At 37.5% G+C, this 24,511-nt stretch overlaps 1 protein-coding gene and 1 pseudogene across 1 annotated transcript in view; one reads left to right on the forward strand and one right to left on the reverse strand.

Moving 5' to 3' along the window:
• Positions 1–24,511, reverse strand: part of LOC144366070 (heat shock factor protein 2-like) — a 112,772-nt gene that overhangs the window by 10,516 nt on the left and 77,745 nt on the right. The window lies entirely within an intron of this gene.
• LOC144365759 (thyroid receptor-interacting protein 11 pseudogene) lies at positions 704–16,716 on the forward strand (annotated as a pseudogene).

Genomic DNA, 24,511 nt, shown 5'->3' on the forward strand with positions numbered 1-24,511 from the left:
AGTGAAATCTAATCCATATTATAATTTGAATTCTGAGACTGATTAAGACTTTGTGATGGTTAATTTTATATGTTAACTCGCCTGGGCTACGATGCCCAGATGCTTGGCCAACTTTTATTCTGGGTGTGTCTGTGCTGGTGTTATGGGGTGACATTTACTTTTGAATCGGGGACTTTTAGTTAAATAGATTCCATTCTCTAATGTGGAGCGAGACCTCACCTCGTCAGCTGAATGCAACTGAATGGGACAAAAAGCCCACCTCTCCCAGACAAGAGGGAACTGTCCAGTGAACTACCTTTGGATTTCATCTACAACATTGATTCTTCCTGGCTCCACAGCACACTGCCTTGGGACTCAAACTAGGACACTTTCCTGGATCTCTAGCTCCTCCCAGCCACCCCTGCCCAATCCCGTGAGCCAATAGCTGACAGGCAAGTGCAGGGAAGAAGCAGAGGCCCTGCAGGGGGTGAGTGTGCTACTGGCTGCAGGTCCCTGGTCAAAGCGCAGGACAGGCTTCTGAGTTTACAGGCAGGAAGGGATGATTGGTGGTTGGTGGAGCCCCAGGAACCCCGCGCTCTGAGGAATTCTGAGCGCTTGGGTCATAATTGACCCCGGCAACGGCGGAGGACGTTCGGGGCAGAGAAGTGGATGGTGATGGACGCGCTTCTCAGAGCTGGTCCGATGGCTCGCTGAAGTGGCCACGATGTCGGCCTGGTTTGGAGGCCTGGGCTCAGGCTTGGGCCACTTCTTGGCTCAGGTGGGGAGCAGCTTGGCTTTCCTCACCGGCCGTAGCTCCACCCTCACCAGGGACATGCTTCTGGATGACTTAGGAGACCCAGAAGCAGCTTTACATCATTGTCGGAGAAAGGAAATGGAAACTACTGACTCCACACTAAGATGTGAGAATGAAAGACCGAAAAAGTATTGTACTGACCTGGAAGAAAAGCATGAAGCGCCAGAGCTACAAAGAAACCATCAGTCTGTAAGTTGCCAAGATCAACTGCAACAGAAAGAGGTAGAGATCAGCCATCTTAAAGCAGGACAGACTGTACTGCAAGATCAAATGTTCCAACTACGGGCAGCTGCTCAATCAGTACGCTCGGGAGCTTGTGGTGTGCCAACAACAACCGCACCGGCTCCGTTCGGTTCCCTGATCGGTAGTCATTCTTCAGCCTTTCGTGATGATGACACGGACTTTAGTGACATAATTGTATCACAACAAGAAACAAACAGATTATCAACTGAAGTTGCAAAACATGAATCTGAAGTTGGCCACTCGAGGCAGATTGCTGAGGCTCAGGGAACACACCATTCTGACTCGAGTGAAATCTGCAAAGTACTAAATACTATCAAGACTCTTCAACCAAACCACAGTCCAGACATAGATGATCATCAGCATGAAATTTCAGTTTGGGAGCAGAGTTCTACTGTGGCAGAAAAGGGAAGAACCCTTCCTCAGCATTCAGCAGTGGAAGAAGTGTTCAGGCTTCAACGAGCCCTGGCTGATGCGGAGAAGGAAATCGTGAGACTAAATGGTTTAAACCAGGATAACCGCCTTGCTGAAGACAATCTGAAACTTAAAATGCACGTTGAAGCTTTAGAAAAAGAGAAGTCATCATTGAGTCAAGAAAAAGAGGAACTTCAGATGTCACTGTCAAAATTGAGCTGCGACTATCAAGTCATGAAAAGCAGAGCTTCAACAGACGTGAATTTGAATGTACAATTACTAGACTTAAAACTTCACTTGAAGGCAGAGGAGGAAGAACTGAATCAGACTATCAATGAGAAGAAAATGCTGATAGCTGAGTTAGAAGAACTGGATCAGCAGAATCAGGAAGCTACAAAGCACATGATTTTGATACAAGATGAGCTATCCAAACAACAAAATGAAGGAGACCTTGTCATCAAGAAGTTGGAACAAGATCTAGATGACGAAAAAAAGAGAGTTCGTCAACTTGAGGATGAGCAAATGAACATATCCCAAGAGTTGCATGTGCAGAAGGAGAAGTTAACGGAGAATGCGCAGAGCCTCAGTGATTTGCATTTAACTAAGCAGAAGCTTGAAGGTAAAGTAGAAGATTTAGTAGATCAGCTAAATCAGTCACAAAAAAATAGTTTAAACCTCCAGCAGGAAAACCTGGGGCTTAAGGATCACATCAGACAACTTGAAGAGGAGCTGTCTGGATTTAAGAGTAAGTATCCAACTTCTCTGAACGAAGACTCGAACAGTCACTGGAAGGATGACATGCTTAAAGAACGAGAAGCTGAAGTGAGCAACCTAAGGCAAAATCTTTCTCAAGAGGAACAGCTCAATGAAAACTTAAGGAAAGTTGCTGTTGAACTCAAGACGGAAAATGAAATGTTGATTTTAGCACGTGACGATGTAAGGCGTAAGTTGGAAGAATCTATTGCTGCTTACAATCAAATCTCTCAAGAAAGAGACACTATCACGGAGACTCTCCAAAGAGACAAAGAAGAGACTGAAGCCAAACTGCACCAGGCAGAAAAAAGACTGTTGGAAGAAGCAAATAATCACAGGCAGACTATTGAGGAACTCTCCAATGCACACAATTTGAAGACCTCTTACTTAAAGCTGAAACACGAATGTGCACTTCAACTCAATCAAGAGAAGGACTTTGAAATAGCAGGACTCAAAAAGAATATTGAGCAAATGACTGCTGATGAAAAAGAAACTGAGGAAATTTTGGCATCTTACATAGAAGAAGAGGAGCGATTGACACAAGTCATAAATGAGAAAGAAGTTTTTATTGAAAAACTCGAAGAAAAAAGTTCACAACTACAAAAGGATTTAGATAAGTGTTCTCAGGCCTTAAGAGAAAATGAAACTTTAAGGCAATCCGTTGAAAGAAAGGACAGAAGTCTTACCTATGTGAAAGCAGAAAACAACTATCTGCGAGTAGAACTGGAAATACTTCGGGAACAGCACAATCAAGCTGTACCAGTGGCTGAGCCTGAAGCTCTTGATGCTATCACAGAACTAGAATTGGAGGTATCTCAACTGAATATAGTCAAAAATCATCTGGAAGATGAAATTCAAGACCATCTGAATATAATTGAAAATCAAAACCAGCGTAAAATGCAACTACTTCAGTCTTTACGGGAGCAGGAGGAGGAAATGGATGAATTTAAGTACCAATATGAGCAGATGAATGCTGCGCATAGCCAGTTAATTTTAGAAAGAGAGGAGGAAATTAAGAACTTGCAGAAAACTATTGAAGAACTAAAAGCCCAGTTGCCTGGAGAGAGAGGAGATGCTCAAACATTGAATTCTGATATTTTTCAAGAGACCAAAGTAAAAATCCTAAGAGAAAACGAGGTTCAACACTTACGGGACCATGTGTTTGTAGACAAAAAGAGAAAGCAAAACAGCTGGTATATGTAAGTGGGTAGCTACTGGGTATTTTATTTTATTTCTTTAGTTGTTGTTGTTGTTGTGATTTTTTGCTATAGTACTTTTAAAAAAATTTGTTTTGTTTTTTGTAGCACTTTTTGTTTATAGAATTTTGTTCCAATGTAGCAGATAATCATCACCAGTTATCAATTCTGATGTACTTTAGCGAGCAACTGTACAGAGCAGCCTTCTTGAACCACTAGTTCCAACCTCACTTAATGGCATTAAGATAAAAACGATACATGTAATTACAGGAAACAAGAAAAACCCAACCCATAAGAAGGATGTCTCCGATTTAGAGTACATGAAAACCAAATATAGTGTTGCAAAACGTTGAGAATATTTAGTTTATCCAAGATAACATTGTACAACTACCAAGAGAAAATTCCAATGGGGAGGACCTAAACAGGAAGCTTAGTGGATAAATTCTAAGATGCCTTGAATCCAAATTCTATGACCCCTATCCATTTTGCCGATTTCCATTTCTCTACGAAAGTCACTTCACATTAATTCAGTTTTCCAGATGATAAATATGTCCAGAAGGAAGAGTATTTCTATGAGTCAACCCCAAAGTGGGATCACGTGATCCATTGCCAATGGAAAAGTTAGTTAGTAGGAATGTATCATTAAATATCTGGACTGCTTATCTACATACTATTGGGGGCTCTACAATAATTCTTATAAACACATTTTATAAAACATTGGATCAAAACAAGTTGGGGAGAGAAATAAGCTAACAACAGTTTTTGAAAGATGAAAAGCTTTAAAATAGGAGTAGTTACAACCTTTTGATAAATTAAGGTAAAAGATGAATCAAAAGTTTCTAGCTTAAGTAGGTGAAATCAGAGAAGAGAAAAAGCAGATTGCATAGCACATACTTCTCCGACACCTGTAGTTTCTAAAACCATTCAGAACTTTTTTTTTTAAAATTAATTTAAACAAAATTTAATATATTTTAAAATATAAATTATACTATCATTTAATATAAATTAATCTAATTTAAATTAATCTTAGTAGTATTATTTAAATTTCTTAATACTATGGTTTGATCTAAATTTATTTTATTAATTGATATTGTTTATATTAAATTCTAAATATTAAATTTATTTATAATTTAATATAAATTCCATTTATATTAAATTATAGTATGATTTATATTTAAAAATTCATTAAATTTTATTTAAATTAATACAATTTAACAAAGCAAATTTAACATAATATAGATTGAATGATTTAATATTGACTATATAACTTAATATAAATGTCAATAAAGTTAATTTTAATAAAAATGCTCTTAGTTGTTTTGGAAATTACAGGTGGCAGTGAAGTATTAGCAATATTATCTTCTTTTTTCTCCTCTTTGATTTTACCTAACTTAAGCTAGAACCTTTTGGTTTATCTTTTGTTTTACTTTACAAAAATTAAAAAAAAAAAAAAAAAAAAGGAAGAAAAACACCTAGTAGCTACACACATATCAGCTTTTCCTTTCTTATTTCTAAATTTCACCTTAACATTTACATTATTTTACCAAAATCAAGACGCCACCAGTTGTTAGGCATGAACAAAATCACTGAAACAACAACTGGAGGACGCATCCCAAAGTCACATTGGCTAAGTATTCAAAACATATAAATGTCTGAGAACTGATGAGCTCTGATAGTAAAGTTTCCAACCTATGAAAAGTTTCCAAATGCTATGGAAAATGATGACATTTCTCTTTTTGTGTTTTTAAGCTGAGAACCTAAGGTATGTTATCAGAAATTGTATGGAACTCAAGTCTTTAAATTTCTTATTTTTCCTGTACTGTAGACAAAGAGACTCACAATTCCTTGAGCTCTACTAGCATTTTAGTGACAGGAAAAAATTCAATGATGCATAGTTCTTTATCTGCATTCAATGTCTATCAATCTTACATACTTTGGGAAGGGTCACAAGCCACAGCCCTTATGCCTCCTGCTCTATTTCAAAGCTTCCAGCGTCAGTTGCAACGATTCTAGGAAACACTGGGAATACTCTATGGTACAAAATGCACAATTACTTTTATTTGAAAGCATCTCTAAGACATGAGTCATTAGGTGACTTTCTTGTTCTAAGTAAATTTACTGAATTATTATTAAGTGATAACATAGTAAGCCAAGATGAAAAATGAAAGCATATGCTTCAAATCAGAGCAAGGAAGAAATAAGAAGGTATGATGTGTGGTAAAAATACACGAACATGCAAATATTATCCAGCCTTCTTACGTCAAATTTCCTCTTTTTGATTTATTCATTTTTTGGAGGTTACATTCTTGCATGATATGCATGGAACAACTTTTGGGGGGATACAATCAGAAATGCAGCACTAAAATCTGCCTTCCTGTAACATCACACGGCTTACTCCTGAGAAGAATATCAAACTATATATTTGGCTTCGACTTGCCAAATTACTTGGAATCTTATTCCAGTAGACTTCACATGGTTGGGAAAAGCAGAGTTCAGATTTGTCATGAGAGATTTTTATATATTCTGCTCACTCCATCGTGTCTAGGTGAGCCTTTGGGTTTCAATGCCTGAAAACACACTTCTTATATTTCAGAATTAAAGAGCTCTTGGAAACGGCGACCTCACTGCATTCTTGAGAAAAATATGTTATACAGGTACTCAGAAAAATCACAAAGATTAATATAGATTCAAGATTTTTTTTTTTTTTAAGACAAGGGGTTTAATGGAGAAAACAGCAAGATAGCCTTAGAAATTTCATACTCCCTGCATTCTTAGGAAAAGCTTCTATATTGTAAAGAATAACACCAAACAGAAAAGTTCCTAAGAAAATATTGTGCTTTCAGTTTCCTTGTCTCATAAATTTTATTAAAGTTTCATTAAAGACCCTGTATTTGCTAGCCTTTTTATTAAATACTTTTTTGAGATATTCTATTAATGTCTATGACTGGATTTTATTTGGTCTCACATTAATGTCGCTCCCTGTGACAAAGGGTACACGGGAGGCAGGCAGGATCAGCCTGTCCTCTCCGAGGCACCAGCTGTCCGAACCAGGCTCTGACAGAGGTAGTGAAGGGCACTAGCGTCTCCTGGACTGAGCGAGAGGGTAAGTATCTGAGTAATATTAATTGTGTATAAATGCCACATTTTTTATGCATTCATCTACTAAGTTGTTTCCACAATTTAGCTAATGTGAATTTTGCTGCTATAAACATTGATGTGGCTGTGTCCCTGTAGTTTGCAGTTTTTAAGTCCTTTGGGTATAGACCAAAAAGAGGGATAGCTAGGTCAAATGGTGGTTCTACTCCCAAATTTCCAGGGAATCTCCAAACTGCTTTCCATATTGGCTGCACCAATCTACAGTCCCACCGACAGTGTAGGGGTGTACATGTTTCCTGAAATCCTCACCAACACTTATTGTTGTTGTCTTCATAATAGTTGCCATTTTCAAAAATCGCTGACATTCTAACTGGAGGGAGGTGCAATTAAATCCCTATCTCTCACCATGCACAAAACTCCACTCAAATGAATCAAGGACCTAGGAATAAAACCAGAGACCTTGCATGTAACAGAAGAAAAAGTAGGCCCTAATTCCAATCATATGGGATTAGTCCCAAAATTCCTTAATAAGACTCCTATAGCACAAGAATTAAAATCCAGTATCAATAAATGAGATAGATGCAAACTAAAAAAGTTTCTTCTCCACAAAACAAACAATCTGGGAGGTGAATAGAGATCCTACATCTTGGGAGAAAAGTTTTGCCCCATCACACATCAGATAGAGCACTAATCTCTAGGGTATAGAAAGAACTCACAAATCTAAATAGACACACACACACACACACACACACACACACACACAAATAAATAAATAAATAAATAAATAAATAAATAAAATGACCCATTCAATAAATGGGCCACGGACCTGAACAGACACTTCTCCCAAGATGATATAAAATTAATCAACAAATAGATGCAAATATGCTCATCATCACTAGCACTTAGAGAAGTGAAAATCAAAACTACACTAAGATTTGAAGTTCAATCTTAAAGGCTGAAAAGGAGCATGTTTCACCTCTCTTTCTCCTTCTACCACCAAATCTTCATAGAAATTAGAAGAGGACATTTGAAAATGCTGAGTGATCCAAAATAAGAATGAGAATTTCAAGGACTGAACACAAAAATAGATTATGAAAGAGTAGATCAAGTTGAAAAGACAAAAGCAAATATAGAACGTGCAAGAAAACACTTCACTTGCAGAAGCTGAGAGGTAACAGGCTGCTTCATGCTTTCAGTATTACATACCAGGGATCACAGAGCACAGGACAACAATAAGATAGTTATCTGGGGTACCACAGCGTGGGGTATATAGAGCAAAAACATGGGAAACCCTGCAGAATAAAAGGCATAAACTGAACATCCCTCTCTCAGAACCCAAACAAGGAACCACCAACAAGCAGGGAGGGGATAGAGAAGAGCTGTGTAATGCACTTAAGAAGCCTGACTGAGTAGCTATACCGAGAAGTTGTACCATGCACACAAAACTACATATCATGTTCAAACACACAGGCTACAGCCACCAAAATTTACCATGCCCTAGACCACAATGAAAACGCCAGCCAATTCCGTAAAGGTGTTATCACACACGCTGCAATTCCTTGTGCATCTAAAATTAGAAGAATTTTGACTCCTCAAAAAAAAAAATAAAATAAAATTCCATATACAATGAAATTAGGGCCATAGAAACAATTCCAAATTATTGTTAGATTAAAGCAAAAATCAAGATGGGATTAAATTAAAAGACTATAACAGTCATCTGGTGAGTATGGCAGAAGCAACAGGGATTTAGATATATGTATTTGAAAAGAGATTGAAATCAAACGGCATATGCTTTTAACATAAAAACATAATACCTGGATACTGGATGAAATAATGTCAATGTTAAGGCAAAATTTAGAAAAAACAAAGGAAAAGCTGATGTGTGTAGCTACTGGGTGTTTTGTCTTCCCATTTTCATCTTGGTAAATTAAGATAAAAGATAAACAAAAGTTTCTAGCTTAAGTTAGGCAAAATGAGACAGCAGACAAAAGTAGAATATATAGCTAATATTTCTCTGATACCTGTAGTTTCTAAAACCACTAAGAGGATTTTTATTAAAATTAATTTTATTAATATTTTTATTATATAGTTAATATTCAATGACTTAATCTATATTAAATGTTATTTAAATTGACTTTGTTAAATTGTATTAATTTAAATGAAATTTAATGAATTTTTAGTATACTGATTTTAAGTCCTCTAGTTATAAACCAATGAGTGGGATAGCTGGGTCAAAGGGTGCTTCCGATCCCAGTTTTCCGAGGAATTTTCATACTGCTTTTCAGACTGGCTGCATCAATTTGCAGTGCCACCAGCAATGTATACGTGTACCTTTCCCCCCCACATCCTCGCCAACACTTATTGTTGCTGATATTCTTGATGATTGCCATTCTGACTGAAGTGAGATGAAATCTTAGAGTAGTTTTGATTTGCATTTCTCTCATTACTAGTGAAGTTGAACATTTTTTTCAGGTATTTATTGATTGATTGTATTGCTTCTTCTGTGAAGTGTCTGTTCAATACCTTGCCCTTTACATTAAAAAATATATATATTGTGTATTGCTGGCAAAAATAGAGTATCATTGAATAGTTCCAAAGTTTAGAGACTTCTAAAAAAGTGGCTTTTATAGACTTTCATGAGTTGAAAACTAGTTGTATTTCTAATAGGGTAGAGCTCAGTAATCACTATGTTGCCATCAAGAAAGCCCTGCAGATGTTTGCCTAGTGGAATGAAAAAAAAAAAAAAAAAAAAAAACCAGAATTGAGAACATCATCCAGGCAAATCAGTAGGCAACTGATTCTAGTTCGAGGTAGACAATTAATCTGTTGAAGAATCTACTTTCACAGTTTGTATATAACATTTATGGACTATTTTACATTCTATTTTAAAAATATTGATTATTTAGCCTTTAGTGGACACAACATCTTTATTTTATTTATTTTTTTAGGTAGTGCTGAGGATCAAACCCCATGCCTCACGCATGCTAGGTGAAGGAGCTACTACTTGAGCCACATCCCCAACACTCTCTTAAATTCTTATTTTCACCTTGCTTCTTTATGATAATGAGAATTCAAATTTATGGGTAATATATCATTCACTGAACAACTTGTCAGTCCAAATCAATCCTTCTACTACTGTATTGTCACTGGAGTGTTACGTTAATCTTCCTACAAACGTGTGCGGAACATTTCATTGATTATGCCAATTCTTAAAAATACAAATGTGCCGAGCCCTAATATCCAGAGTATACAAACAACTCAAAAATTAAACATTAAGAAAGCAAACAACCCAATCAACAAATGGGCCAAGGACCTGAACAGACACTTCTCAGAGAAGGATATACAGTTAATCAAAAAATACACGGAAAAAATGCTCACCATCTCTAGCAATCAGAGAAATGCAAATTAAAACCACTCTAAGACACCAAATCAGTCCAGTAAGAATGGCAGCCATTAGGAAGTCAAACAACAACAAGTGCTGGCAAGGATGTGGGGGAAAAGGTACACTTGTACATTGCTGGTGCGACTGCAAATTGGTGCAGCCAATTTGGAAAGCATTATGGAGATTCCTGGGAAAGCTGGGAATGGAACCACCATTCGACCCAGCTATTCCCCTTCTCGGACTATTCCCAAAGACCTAAAAAGAGCATACTATAGGGATACAGCTACGTCAAGGCTCATAGCAGCACAATTCACAATAGCTAGAATGTGGAACCAACCTAGATGCCAGTCAACAGATGAATGGATGAAAAAAATGTGGCATTTGTACACAGTGGAATATTACTCAGCACTAAAAAATAACAAAACCACGGCATTTGCAGGGAAATGGATGGCATTAGAGGAGATTATGCTAAGTGAAGTTAGCCAATCCCTAGAAAAGAAATGCTGAATGTCTTCTTTCATATAAGAAGGGGGACTCAAAACAGAGCAGGCTGGAAGAGCATGAAAAGAAGATTACCAATTAGAAGGGACAAGAGGTGGGAGGGAATGGGAGAGAGAAGGGGAAATTTCATGGAAATGGAAGGATACCCTCATTGTTATACAAAAGTACATATAAGAGGATGTGAGGGGAAAGGGGAAAAAAGGAGAGAAATGAATTACAGTAGCTGGGGTAGAGAGAGATTATGGGAGGGGAGGGGACAGAAGGGGGGATAGGGAGGGAATAGAAAAGGCAGCAGAATATAACAGACACTAGTGTGGCAGTATGTATCAACTTGGACGTATAACCAATGTGATCCTGCAAACTGTACACGTGGTAAAAGTAAGAATTCATACCCCACTTGAATCAAATGTATGAAATATGATATGTCAAGATCGTTGTAATGTTTTGAGCAACCAATAAACATTTAAAAAAAGAAACAAGAAGAGACGAGGCCCATATTGAAGAGATTTAAAAATTCTACTGAAATCTATAAGAAAATGTTTGAATGAATTATGAGGTATTAAAAGAAGTACCAACTTAATGTCTTGCATAGAATTTATCACCCTATGTTTATAGACTCAAAAAGCTTTCATTACTTTAACCTTCAACTGTGTTTTAACAAAGCCACATTATTCAGGGCTCTCTACTTCTGGCTTATTCTTTCTTACTCAGTCTTTTGCCCCATATGAGATCCTCACCACCACAGTCGTCAATGGCTGGCCTTGCATTATAATTCAAGGATCACTCTATGGAACATCTTCTCCACTGATTGACTGTATTCAATTGCACTTCACAGCAGGAAATGTATATAACACAGCTTTATGTTGTTCACAATATCTATCACAATACCTTGTGCTTTTGGGGCACTGAATATATGTATAAGGATACCCTTATGATTATTGGATGCTTTCTGTCACATGTGCTCGCGAATGAGCCGGGGTTTTCCCTCCATATCCCCCATAGCTTCCAGGAACATTCCAAACATATTTGGAAGAAGAGAAATGCTTTCATTTGGATGGTCAGTTTCGAATACAGTAGGTAGGTTTCTCTCTCAGATAGAAATATAAAATGACAAACAGCTGTGGTCAGAGCGAACCATGCCAGAAGACTGAATCTGAGTGATCAGAAATGCCTTTCAGCAGGAGGAGCAACCACCACTGGAACCACATTCAAGCCAAATGTGATAGGTCTTACACTGAAAAAGGATCATTATTTGTGATTGAAAACAATAAACAAACACAGAACACCTAAAGAGAAGGAGGCACCCTGCTATAATTGGGATCTGGAATGTTGCCCAAAGGTCATGTGTTGAAAGCTTGGACCCCAATCTACCAGCATTCAGAACGGACTCTACAGAAAGGTGAATTGAATCCTGAGCTCTAACCTCATCTGTGGATCAATCCACTGATGGGTTCATGATTGGACAGGACTATTGGGAGTTGGTCAAAACTGTGGGGGCGGTAGGGCCTAGTTGGAGGGTAGGCCATTGGAGTTGATTCCCTGGACGGGTACATCATATTCCTCAGTCCTCTCTTCCCCTCACCATTTCCCTGATCTCCATGAGTTGAGAAGCTCTGTTTTGAAGCCAGGCTCTCTGCCATGGTAATCTGCCTCACTTCAGGCCACAGCAATGGAGCCTGAAATTGAACCAAAATAAATATTTACTCATTTAATTTTCTCAGGTATGTTGTCAAAGTGATGAAAGAGTCTTCTCACACACACACACACACACACACACACAGGAGGAATGGTCTAAAGGGAGAAAAGGACACTTGGTATTGTTGACGCCTTCTTCAACAGTAGACACAGCTGGGGTACAGCGTGGATTCTCACTTCAGCAGATGCTAAAAGGGGCTTAAATTTTTATATTAGTCTTTTATGAGGAGAGACTGACTAACACAGGCCTGACTTCTCTCTCAGATTTGGAGATGAATAAGAAGGACCAAGAAGATTTCCTTTTCTAGCCCAGGACACAAATGCAGTCACTAGTTTCTGATAGCAATCGGAGTAATTATGTCTACTTGCTCTATCTTGAAGGCAAGAGACATTATGAGGTGATTCATATAATCCTTAGGATCTACTTAACCATTAATTTTCCAAAAATTCTTCCTTTTTTTAAATTTTATTTCTGCCACCTTGAGGTTTTGTTTCCTGAACAGACATAGAGAAAGAACAGCTCAAGGAAAAGAGTCTCCTGAAAATGGGCTCTGGGAAGAGAGTAATGGGAGCAAACCCAAACCCCTTCTAAAGGGTAATAAGGAAAATGATCCTAAACAAAACAAAAAGCAAATATGAACAAAGTGGCAGCAGGCTCTGTTTGTTGGCCACTTTCTCTGCACCAGCCATCAGGTGAGAACTACACACTATGTTGTCATTTACTGTTCAACTCATGCTTGTGAGAGAGGTCTTATAAATGCGTTCTGTCAGTTTAGCTCCAAAATTGCTCTGGTCCCAATGGGTATGTCTGTTACAGCCCACGTGCTTCATCTCTTTGCTTTGTCCCCAACTCTACAAAACTGCCTCCTCATTAACTTGTTGGAATTTAAACACCTTGGAAAGCAGGGCCTTATCTTAACTCCTTCTGATCCTCAGAGGTATGGGAATTACATTTAGGATTGTTACTCCATAGTAGAAAATTTCTCAACTTTTTATTTCACTCTGGACTCTTGAAACCTGGATTATATTTGGCACTGATAAACAACAATAGGTTAAGTGGACATCAACCCATTGGCTCTAAAACAAATTTTCTTAAGTGAAATTTAAGCGGAATTTTTGAGCACTTAAATAAACTTCAATCAGAATTAACAAGGACCAAATAATGTTCAACTGAACTCGAAAATGTATAGATTAACAGCAAAAATTTACTTTTGGAAAGGGTAAAGATGGTTCTTTAGTGAAATCTAATCCATATTATAATTTGAATTCTGAGACTGATTAAGACTTTGTGATGGTTAATTTTATATGTTAACTCGCCTGGGCTACGATGCCCAGATGCTTGGCCAACTTTTATTCTGGGTGTGTCTGTGCTGGTGTTATGGGGTGACATTTACTTTTGAATCGGGGACTTTTAGTTAAATAGATTCCATTCTCTAATGTGGAGCGAGACCTCACCTCGTCAGCTGAATGCAACTGAATGGGACAAAAAGCCCACCTCTCCCAGACAAGAGGGAACTGTCCAGTGAACTACCTTTGGATTTCATCTACAACATTGATTCTTCCTGGCTCCACAGCACACTGCCTTGGGACTCAAACTAGGACACTTTCCTGGATCTCTAGCTCCTCCCAGCCACCCCTGCCCAATCCCGTGAGCCAATAGCTGACAGGCAAGTGCAGGGAAGAAGCAGAGGCCCTGCAGGGGGTGAGTGTGCTACTGGCTGCAGGTCCCTGGTCAAAGCGCAGGACAGGCTTCTGAGTTTACAGGCAGGAAGGGATGATTGGTGGTTGGTGGAGCCCCAGGAACCCCGCGCTCTGAGGAATTCTGAGCGCTTGGGTCATAATTGACCCCGGCAACGGCGGAGGACGTTCGGGGCAGAGAAGTGGATGGTGATGGACGCGCTTCTCAGAGCTGGTCCGATGGCTCGCTGAAGTGGCCACGATGTCGGCCTGGTTTGGAGGCCTGGGCTCAGGCTTGGGCCACTTCTTGGCTCAGGTGGGGAGCAGCTTGGCTTTCCTCACCGGCCGTAGCTCCACCCTCACCAGGGACATGCTTCTGGATGACTTAGGAGACCCAGAAGCAGCTTTACATCATTGTCGGAGAAAGGAAATGGAAACTACTGACTCCACACTAAGATGTGAGAATGAAAGACCGAAAAAGTATTGTACTGACCTGGAAGAAAAGCATGAAGCGCCAGAGCTACAAAGAAACCATCAGTCTGTAAGTTGCCAAGATCAACTGCAACAGAAAGAGGTAGAGATCAGCCATCTTAAAGCAGGACAGACTGTACTGCAAGATCAAATGTTCCAACTACGGGCAGCTGCTCAATCAGTACGCTCGGGAGCTTGTGGTGTGCCAACAACAACCGCACCGGCTCCGTTCGGTTCCCTGATCGGTAGTCATTCTTCAGCCTTTCGTGATGATGACACGGACTTTAGTGACATAATTGTATCACAACAAGAAACAAACAGATTATCAACTGAAGTTGCAAAACATGAATCTGAAGTTGGCCACTCGAGGCAGATTGCTGAGGCTCAGGGAACACACCATTCTGACTCGAGTGAAATCTGCAAAGTACTAAATACTATCAAGACTCTTCAACCAAACCACAGTCCAGACATAGATGATCATCAGCATGAAATTTCAGTTTGGGAGCAGAGTTCTACTGTGGCAGAAAAGGGAAGAACCCTTCCTCAGCATTCAGCAGTGGAAGAAGTGTTCAGGCTTCAACGAGCCCTGGCTGATGCGGAGAAGGAAATCGTGAGACTAAATGGTTTAAACCAGGATAACCGCCTTGCTGAAGACAATCTGAAACTTAAAATGCACGTTGAAGCTTTAGAAAAAGAGAAGTCATCATTGAGTCAAGAAAAAGAGGAACTTCAGATGTCACTGTCAAAATTGAGCTGCGACTATCAAGTCATGAAAAGCAGAGCTTCAACAGACGTGAATTTGAATGTACAATTACTAGACTTAAAACTTCACTTGAAGGCAGAGGAGGAAGAACTGAATCAGACTATCAATGAGAAGAAAATGCTGATAGCTGAGTTAGAAGAACTGGATCAGCAGAATCAGGAAGCTACAAAGCACATGATTTTGATACAAGATGAGCTATCCAAACAACAAAATGAAGGAGACCTTGTCATCAAGAAGTTGGAACAAGATCTAGATGACGAAAAAAAGAGAGTTCGTCAACTTGAGGATGAGCAAATGAACATATCCCAAGAGTTGCATGTGCAGAAGGAGAAGTTAACGGAGAATGCGCAGAGCCTCAGTGATTTGCATTTAACTAAGCAGAAGCTTGAAGGTAAAGTAGAAGATTTAGTAGATCAGCTAAATCAGTCACAAAAAAATAGTTTAAACCTCCAGCAGGAAAACCTGGGGCTTAAGGATCACATCAGACAACTTGAAGAGGAGCTGTCTGGATTTAAGAGTAAGTATCCAACTTCTCTGAACGAAGACTCGAACAGTCACTGGAAGGATGACATGCTTAAAGAACGAGAAGCTGAAGTGAGCAACCTAAGGCAAAATCTTTCTCAAGAGGAACAGCTCAATGAAAACTTAAGGAAAGTTGCTGTTGAACTCAAGACGGAAAATGAAATGTTGATTTTAGCACGTGACGATGTAAGGCGTAAGTTGGAAGAATCTATTGCTGCTTACAATCAAATCTCTCAAGAAAGAGACACTATCACGGAGACTCTCCAAAGAGACAAAGAAGAGACTGAAGCCAAACTGCACCAGGCAGAAAAAAGACTGTTGGAAGAAGCAAATAATCACAGGCAGACTATTGAGGAACTCTCCAATGCACACAATTTGAAGACCTCTTACTTAAAGCTGAAACACGAATGTGCACTTCAACTCAATCAAGAGAAGGACTTTGAAATAGCAGGACTCAAAAAGAATATTGAGCAAATGACTGCTGATGAAAAAGAAACTGAGGAAATTTTGGCATCTTACATAGAAGAAGAGGAGCGATTGACACAAGTCATAAATGAGAAAGAAGTTTTTATTGAAAAACTCGAAGAAAAAAGTTCACAACTACAAAAGGATTTAGATAAGTGTTCTCAGGCCTTAAGAGAAAATGAAACTTTAAGGCAATCCGTTGAAAGAAAGGACAGAAGTCTTACCTATGTGAAAGCAGAAAACAACTATCTGCGAGTAGAACTGGAAATACTTCGGGAACAGCACAATCAAGCTGTACCAGTGGCTGAGCCTGAAGCTCTTGATGCTATCACAGAACTAGAATTGGAGGTATCTCAACTGAATATAGTCAAAAATCATCTGGAAGATGAAATTCAAGACCATCTGAATATAATTGAAAATCAAAACCAGCGTAAAATGCAACTACTTCAGTCTTTACGGGAGCAGGAGGAGGAAATGGATGAATTTAAGTACCAATATGAGCAGATGAATGCTGCGCATAGCCAGTTAATTTTAGAAAGAGAGGAGGAAATTAAGAACTTGCAGAAAACTATTGAAGAACTAAAAGCCCAGTTGCCTGGAGAGAGAGGAGATGCTCAAACATTGAATTCTGATATTTTTCAAGAGACCAAAGTAAAAATCCTAAGAGAAAACGAGGTTCAACACTTACGGGACCATGTGTTTGTAGACAAAAAGAGAAAGCAAAACAGCTGGTATATGTAAGTGGGTAGCTACTGGGTATTTTATTTTATTTCTTTAGTTGTTGTTGTTGTTGTGATTTTTTGCTATAGTACTTTTAAAAAAATTTGTTTTGTTTTTTGTAGCACTTTTTGTTTATAGAATTTTGTTCCAATGTAGCAGATAATCATCACCAGTTATCAATTCTGATGTACTTTAGCGAGCAACTGTACAGAGCAGCCTTCTTGAACCACTAGTTCCAACCTCACTTAATGGCATTAAGATAAAAACGATACATGTAATTACAGGAAACAAGAAAAACCCAACCCATAAGAAGGATGTCTCCGATTTAGAGTACATGAAAACCAAATATAGTGTTGCAAAACGTTGAGAATATTTAGTTTATCCAAGATAACATTGTACAACTACCAAGAGAAAATTCCAATGGGGAGGACCTAAACAGGAAGCTTAGTGGATAAATTCTAAGATGCCTTGAATCCAAATTCTATGACCCCTATCCATTTTGCCGATTTCCATTTCTCTACGAAAGTCACTTCACATTAATTCAGTTTTCCAGATGATAAATATGTCCAGAAGGAAGAGTATTTCTATGAGTCAACCCCAAAGTGGGATCACGTGATCCATTGCCAATGGAAAAGTTAGTTAGTAGGAATGTATCATTAAATATCTGGACTGCTTATCTACATACTATTGGGGGCTCTACAATAATTCTTATAAACACATTTTATAAAACATTGGATCAAAACAAGTTGGGGAGAGAAATAAGCTAACAACAGTTTTTGAAAGATGAAAAGCTTTAAAATAGGAGTAGTTACAACCTTTTGATAAATTAAGGTAAAAGATGAATCAAAAGTTTCTAGCTTAAGTAGGTGAAATCAGAGAAGAGAAAAAGCAGATTGCATAGCACATACTTCTCCGACACCTGTAGTTTCTAAAACCATTCAGAACTTTTTTTTTTAAAATTAATTTAAACAAAATTTAATATATTTTAAAATATAAATTATACTATCATTTAATATAAATTAATCTAATTTAAATTAATCTTAGTAGTATTATTTAAATTTCTTAATACTATGGTTTGATCTAAATTTATTTTATTAATTGATATTGTTTATATTAAATTCTAAATATTAAATTTATTTATAATTTAATATAAATTCCATTTATATTAAATTATAGTATGATTTATATTTAAAAATTCATTAAATTTTATTTAAATTAATACAATTTAACAAAGCAAATTTAACATAATATAGATTGAATGATTTAATATTGACTATATAACTTAATATAAATGTCAATAAAGTTAATTTTAATAAAAATGCTCTTAGTTGTTTTGGAAATTACAGGTGGCAGTGAAGTATTAGCAATATTATCTTCTTTTTTCTCCTCTTTGATTTTACCTAACTTAAGCTAGAACCTTTTGGTTTATCTTTTGTTTTACTTTACAAAAATTAAAAAAAAAAAAAAAAAAAAGGAAGAAAAACACCTAGTAGCTACACACATATCAGCTTTTCCTTTCTTATTTCTAAATTTCACCTTAACATTTACATTATTTTACCAAAATCAAGACGCCACCAGTTGTTAGGCATGAACAAAATCACTGAAACAACAACTGGAGGACGCATCCCAAAGTCACATTGGCTAAGTATTCAAAACATATAAATGTCTGAGAACTGATGAGCTCTGATAGTAAAGTTTCCAACCTATGAAAAGTTTCCAAATGCTATGGAAAATGATGACATTTCTCTTTTTGTGTTTTTAAGCTGAGAACCTAAGGTATGTTATCAGAAATTGTATGGAACTCAAGTCTTTAAATTTCTTATTTTTCCTGTACTGTAGACAAAGAGACTCACAATTCCTTGAGCTCTACTAGCATTTTAGTGACAGGAAAAAATTCAATGATGCATAGTTCTTTATCTGCATTCAATGTCTATCAATCTTACATACTTTGGGAAGGGTCACAAGCCACAGCCCTTATGCCTCCTGCTCTATTTCAAAGCTTCCAGCGTCAGTTGCAACGATTCTAGGAAACACTGGGAATACTCTATGGTACAAAATGCACAATTACTTTTATTTGAAAGCATCTCTAAGACATGAGTCATTAGGTGACTTTCTTGTTCTAAGTAAATTTACTGAATTATTATTAAGTGATAACATAGTAAGCCAAGATGAAAAATGAAAGCATATGCTTCAAATCAGAGCAAGGAAGAAATAAGAAGGTATGATGTGTGGTAAAAATACACGAACATGCAAATATTATCCAGCCTTCTTACGTCAAATTTCCTCTTTTTGATTTATTCATTTTTTGGAGGTTACATTCTTGCATGATATGCATGGAACAACTTTTGGGGGGATACAATCAGAAATGCAGCACTAAAATCTGCCTTCCTGTAACATCACACGGCTTACTCCTGAGAAGAATATCAAACTATATATTTGGCTTCGACTTGCCAAATTACTTGGAATCTTATTCCAGTAGACTTCACATGGTTGGGAAAAGCAGAGTTCAGATTTGTCATGAGAGATTTTTATATATTCTGCTCACTCCATCGTGTCTAGGTGAGCCTTTGGGTTTCAATGCCTGAAAACACACTTCTTATATTTCAGAATTAAAGAGCTCTTGGAAACGGCGACCTCACTGCATTCTTGAGAAAAATATGTTATACAGGTACTCAGAAAAATCACAAAGATTAATATAGATTCAAGATTTTTTTTTTTTTTTAAGACAAGGGGTTTAATGGAGAAAACAGCAAGATAGCCTTAGAAATTTCATACTCCCTGCATTCTTAGGAAAAGCTTCTATATTGTAAAGAATAACACCAAACAGAAAAGTTCCTAAGAAAATATTGTGCTTTCAGTTTCCTTGTCTCATAAATTTTATTAAAGTTTCATTAAAGACCCTGTATTTGCTAGCCTTTTTATTAAATACTTTTTTGAGATATTCTATTAATGTCTATGACTGGATTTTATTTGGTCTCACATTAATGTCGCTCCCTGTGACAAAGGGTACACGGGAGGCAGGCAGGATCAGCCTGTCCTCTCCGAGGCACCAGCTGTCCGAACCAGGCTCTGACAGAGGTAGTGAAGGGCACTAGCGTCTCCTGGACTGAGCGAGAGGGTAAGTATCTGAGTAATATTAATTGTGTATAAATGCCACATTTTTTATGCATTCATCTACTAAGTTGTTTCCACAATTTAGCTAATGTGAATTTTGCTGCTATAAACATTGATGTGGCTGTGTCCCTGTAGTTTGCAGTTTTTAAGTCCTTTGGGTATAGACCAAAAAGAGGGATAGCTAGGTCAAATGGTGGTTCTACTCCCAAATTTCCAGGGAATCTCCAAACTGCTTTCCATATTGGCTGCACCAATCTACAGTCCCACCGACAGTGTAGGGGTGTACATGTTTCCTGAAATCCTCACCAACACTTATTGTTGTTGTCTTCATAATAGTTGCCATTTTCAAAAATCGCTGACATTCTAACTGGAGGGAGGTGCAATTAAATCCCTATCTCTCACCATGCACAAAACTCCACTCAAATGAATCAAGGACCTAGGAATAAAACCAGAGACCTTGCATGTAACAGAAGAAAAAGTAGGCCCTAATTCCAATCATATGGGATTAGTCCCAAAATTCCTTAATAAGACTCCTATAGCACAAGAATTAAAATCCAGTATCAATAAATGAGATAGATGCAAACTAAAAAAGTTTCTTCTCCACAAAACAAACAATCTGGGAGGTGAATAGAGATCCTACATCTTGGGAGAAAAGTTTTGCCCCATCACACATCAGATAGAGCACTAATCTCTAGGGTATAGAAAGAACTCACAAATCTAAATAGACACACACACACACACACACACACACACACACAAATAAATAAATAAATAAATAAATAAATAAATAAAATGACCCATTCAATAAATGGGCCACGGACCTGAACAGACACTTCTCCCAAGATGATATAAAATTAATCAACAAATAGATGCAAATATGCTCATCATCACTAGCACTTAGAGAAGTGAAAATCAAAACTACACTAAGATTTGAAGTTCAATCTTAAAGGCTGAAAAGGAGCATGTTTCACCTCTCTTTCTCCTTCTACCACCAAATCTTCATAGAAATTAGAAGAGGACATTTGAAAATGCTGAGTGATCCAAAATAAGAATGAGAATTTCAAGGACTGAACACAAAAATAGATTATGAAAGAGTAGATCAAGTTGAAAAGACAAAAGCAAATATAGAACGTGCAAGAAAACACTTCACTTGCAGAAGCTGAGAGGTAACAGGCTGCTTCATGCTTTCAGTATTACATACCAGGGATCACAGAGCACAGGACAACAATAAGATAGTTATCTGGGGTACCACAGCGTGGGGTATATAGAGCAAAAACATGGGAAACCCTGCAGAATAAAAGGCATAAACTGAACATCCCTCTCTCAGAACCCAAACAAGGAACCACCAACAAGCAGGGAGGGGATAGAGAAGAGCTGTGTAATGCACTTAAGAAGCCTGACTGAGTAGCTATACCGAGAAGTTGTACCATGCACACAAAACTACATATCATGTTCAAACACACAGGCTACAGCCACCAAAATTTACCATGCCCTAGACCACAATGAAAACGCCAGCCAATTCCGTAAAGGTGTTATCACACACGCTGCAATTCCTTGTGCATCTAAAATTAGAAGAATTTTGACTCCTCAAAAAAAAAAATAAAATAAAATTCCATATACAATGAAATTAGGGCCATAGAAACAATTCCAAATTATTGTTAGATTAAAGCAAAAATCAAGATGGGATTAAATTAAAAGACTATAACAGTCATCTGGTGAGTATGGCAGAAGCAACAGGGATTTAGATATATGTATTTGAAAAGAGATTGAAATCAAACGGCATATGCTTTTAACATAAAAACATAATACCTGGATACTGGATGAAATAATGTCAATGTTAAGGCAAAATTTAGAAAAAACAAAGGAAAAGCTGATGTGTGTAGCTACTGGGTGTTTTGTCTTCCCATTTTCATCTTGGTAAATTAAGATAAAAGATAAACAAAAGTTTCTAGCTTAAGTTAGGCAAAATGAGACAGCAGACAAAAGTAGAATATATAGCTAATATTTCTCTGATACCTATAGTTAATATTCAATGACTTAATCTATATTAAATGTTATTTAAATTGACTTTGTTAAATTGTATTAATTTAAATGAAATTTAATGAATTTTTAGTATACTGATTTTAAGTCCTCTAGTTATAAACCAATGAGTGGGATAGCTGGGTCAAAGGGTGCTTCCGATCCCAGTTTTCCGAGGAATTTTCATACTGCTTTTCAGACTGGCTGCATCAATTTGCAGTGCCACCAGCAATGTATACGTGTACCTTTCCCCCCCACATCCTCGCCAACACTTATTGTTGCTGATATTCTTGATGATTGCCATTCTGACTGAAGTGAGATGAAATCTTAGAGTAGTTTTGATTTGCATTTCTCTCATTACTAGTGAAGTTGAACATTTTTTTCAGGTATTTATTGATTGATTGTATTGCTTCTTCTGTGAAGTGTCTGTTCAATACCTTGCCCTTTACATTAAAAAATATATATATTGTGTATTGCTGGCAAAAATAGAGTATCATTGAATAGTTCCAAAGTTTAGAGACTTCTAAAAAAGTGGCTTTTATAGACTTTCATGAGTTGAAAACTAGTTGTATTTCTAATAGGGTAGAGCTCAGTAATCACTATGTTGCCATCAAGAAAGCCCTGCAGATGTTTGCCTAGTGGAATGAAAAAAAAAAAAAAAAAAAAAAACCAGAATTGAGAACATCATCCAGGCAAATCAGTAGGCAACTGATTCTAGTTCGAGGTAGACAATTAATCTGTTGAAGAATCTACTTTCACAGTTTGTATATAACATTTATGGACTATTTTACATTCTATTTTAAAAATATTGATTATTTAGCCTTTAGTGGACACAACATCTTTATTTTATTTATTTTTTTAGGTAGTGCTGAGGATCAAACCCCATGCCTCACGCATGCTAGGTGAAGGAGCTACTACTTGAGCCACATCCCCAACACTCTCTTAAATTCTTATTTTCACCTTGCTTCTTTATGATAATGAGAATTCAAATTTATGGGTAATATATCATTCACTGAACAACTTGTCAGTCCAAATCAATCCTTCTACTACTGTATTGTCACTGGAGTGTTACGTTAATCTTCCTACAAACGTGTGCGGAACATTTCATTGATTATGCCAATTCTTAAAAATACAAATGTGCCGAGCCCTAATATCCAGAGTATACAAACAACTCAAAAATTAAACATTAAGAAAGCAAACAACCCAATCAACAAATGGGCCAAGGACCTGAACAGACACTTCTCAGAGAAGGATATACAGTTAATCAAAAAATACACGGAAAAAATGCTCACCATCTCTAGCAATCAGAGAAATGCAAATTAAAACCACTCTAAGACACCAAATCAGTCCAGTAAGAATGGCAGCCATTAGGAAGTCAAACAACAACAAGTGCTGGCAAGGATGTGGGGGAAAAGGTACACTTGTACATTGCTGGTGCGACTGCAAATTGGTGCAGCCAATTTGGAAAGCATTATGGAGATTCCTGGGAAAGCTGGGAATGGAACCACCATTCGACCCAGCTATTCCCCTTCTCGGACTATTCCCAAAGACCTAAAAAGAGCATACTATAGGGATACAGCTACGTCAAGGCTCATAGCAGCACAATTCACAATAGCTAGAATGTGGAACCAACCTAGATGCCAGTCAACAGATGAATGGATGAAAAAAATGTGGCATTTGTACACAGTGGAATATTACTCAGCACTAAAAAATAACAAAACCACGGCATTTGCAGGGAAATGGATGGCATTAGAGGAGATTATGCTAAGTGAAGTTAGCCAATCCCTAGAAAAGAAATGCTGAATGTCTTCTTTCATATAAGAAGGGGGACTCAAAACAGAGCAGGCTGGAAGAGCATGAAAAGAAGATTACCAATTAGAAGGGACAAGAGGTGGGAGGGAATGGGAGAGAGAAGGGGAAATTTCATGGAAATGGAAGGATACCCTCATTGTTATACAAAAGTACATATAAGAGGATGTGAGGGGAAAGGGGAAAAAAGGAGAGAAATGAATTACAGTAGCTGGGGTAGAGAGAGATTATGGGAGGGGAGGGGACAGAAGGGGGGATAGGGAGGGAATAGAAAAGGCAGCAGAATATAACAGACACTAGTGTGGCAGTATGTATCAACTTGGACGTATAACCAATGTGATCCTGCAAACTGTACACGTGGTAAAAGTAAGAATTCATACCCCACTTGAATCAAATGTATGAAATATGATATGTCAAGATCGTTGTAATGTTTTGAGCAACCAATAAACATTTAAAAAAAGAAACAAGAAGAGACGAGGCCCATATTGAAGAGATTTAAAAATTCTACTGAAATCTATAAGAAAATGTTTGAATGAATTATGAGGTATTAAAAGAAGTACCAACTTAATGTCTTGCATAGAATTTATCACCCTATGTTTATAGACTCAAAAAGCTTTCATTACTTTAACCTTCAACTGTGTTTTAACAAAGCCACATTATTCAGGGCTCTCTACTTCTGGCTTATTCTTTCTTACTCAGTCTTTTGCCCCATATGAGATCCTCACCACCACAGTCGTCAATGGCTGGCCTTGCATTATAATTCAAGGATCACTCTATGGAACATCTTCTCCACTGATTGACTGTATTCAATTGCACTTCACAGCAGGAAATGTATATAACACAGCTTTATGTTGTTCACAATATCTATCACAATACCTTGT

This window comes from Ictidomys tridecemlineatus, chromosome 8 (genome assembly GCF_052094955.1).
Source record: "Ictidomys tridecemlineatus isolate mIctTri1 chromosome 8, mIctTri1.hap1, whole genome shotgun sequence".
NCBI classification, from domain to species: Eukaryota; Metazoa; Chordata; class Mammalia; order Rodentia; family Sciuridae; genus Ictidomys; species Ictidomys tridecemlineatus.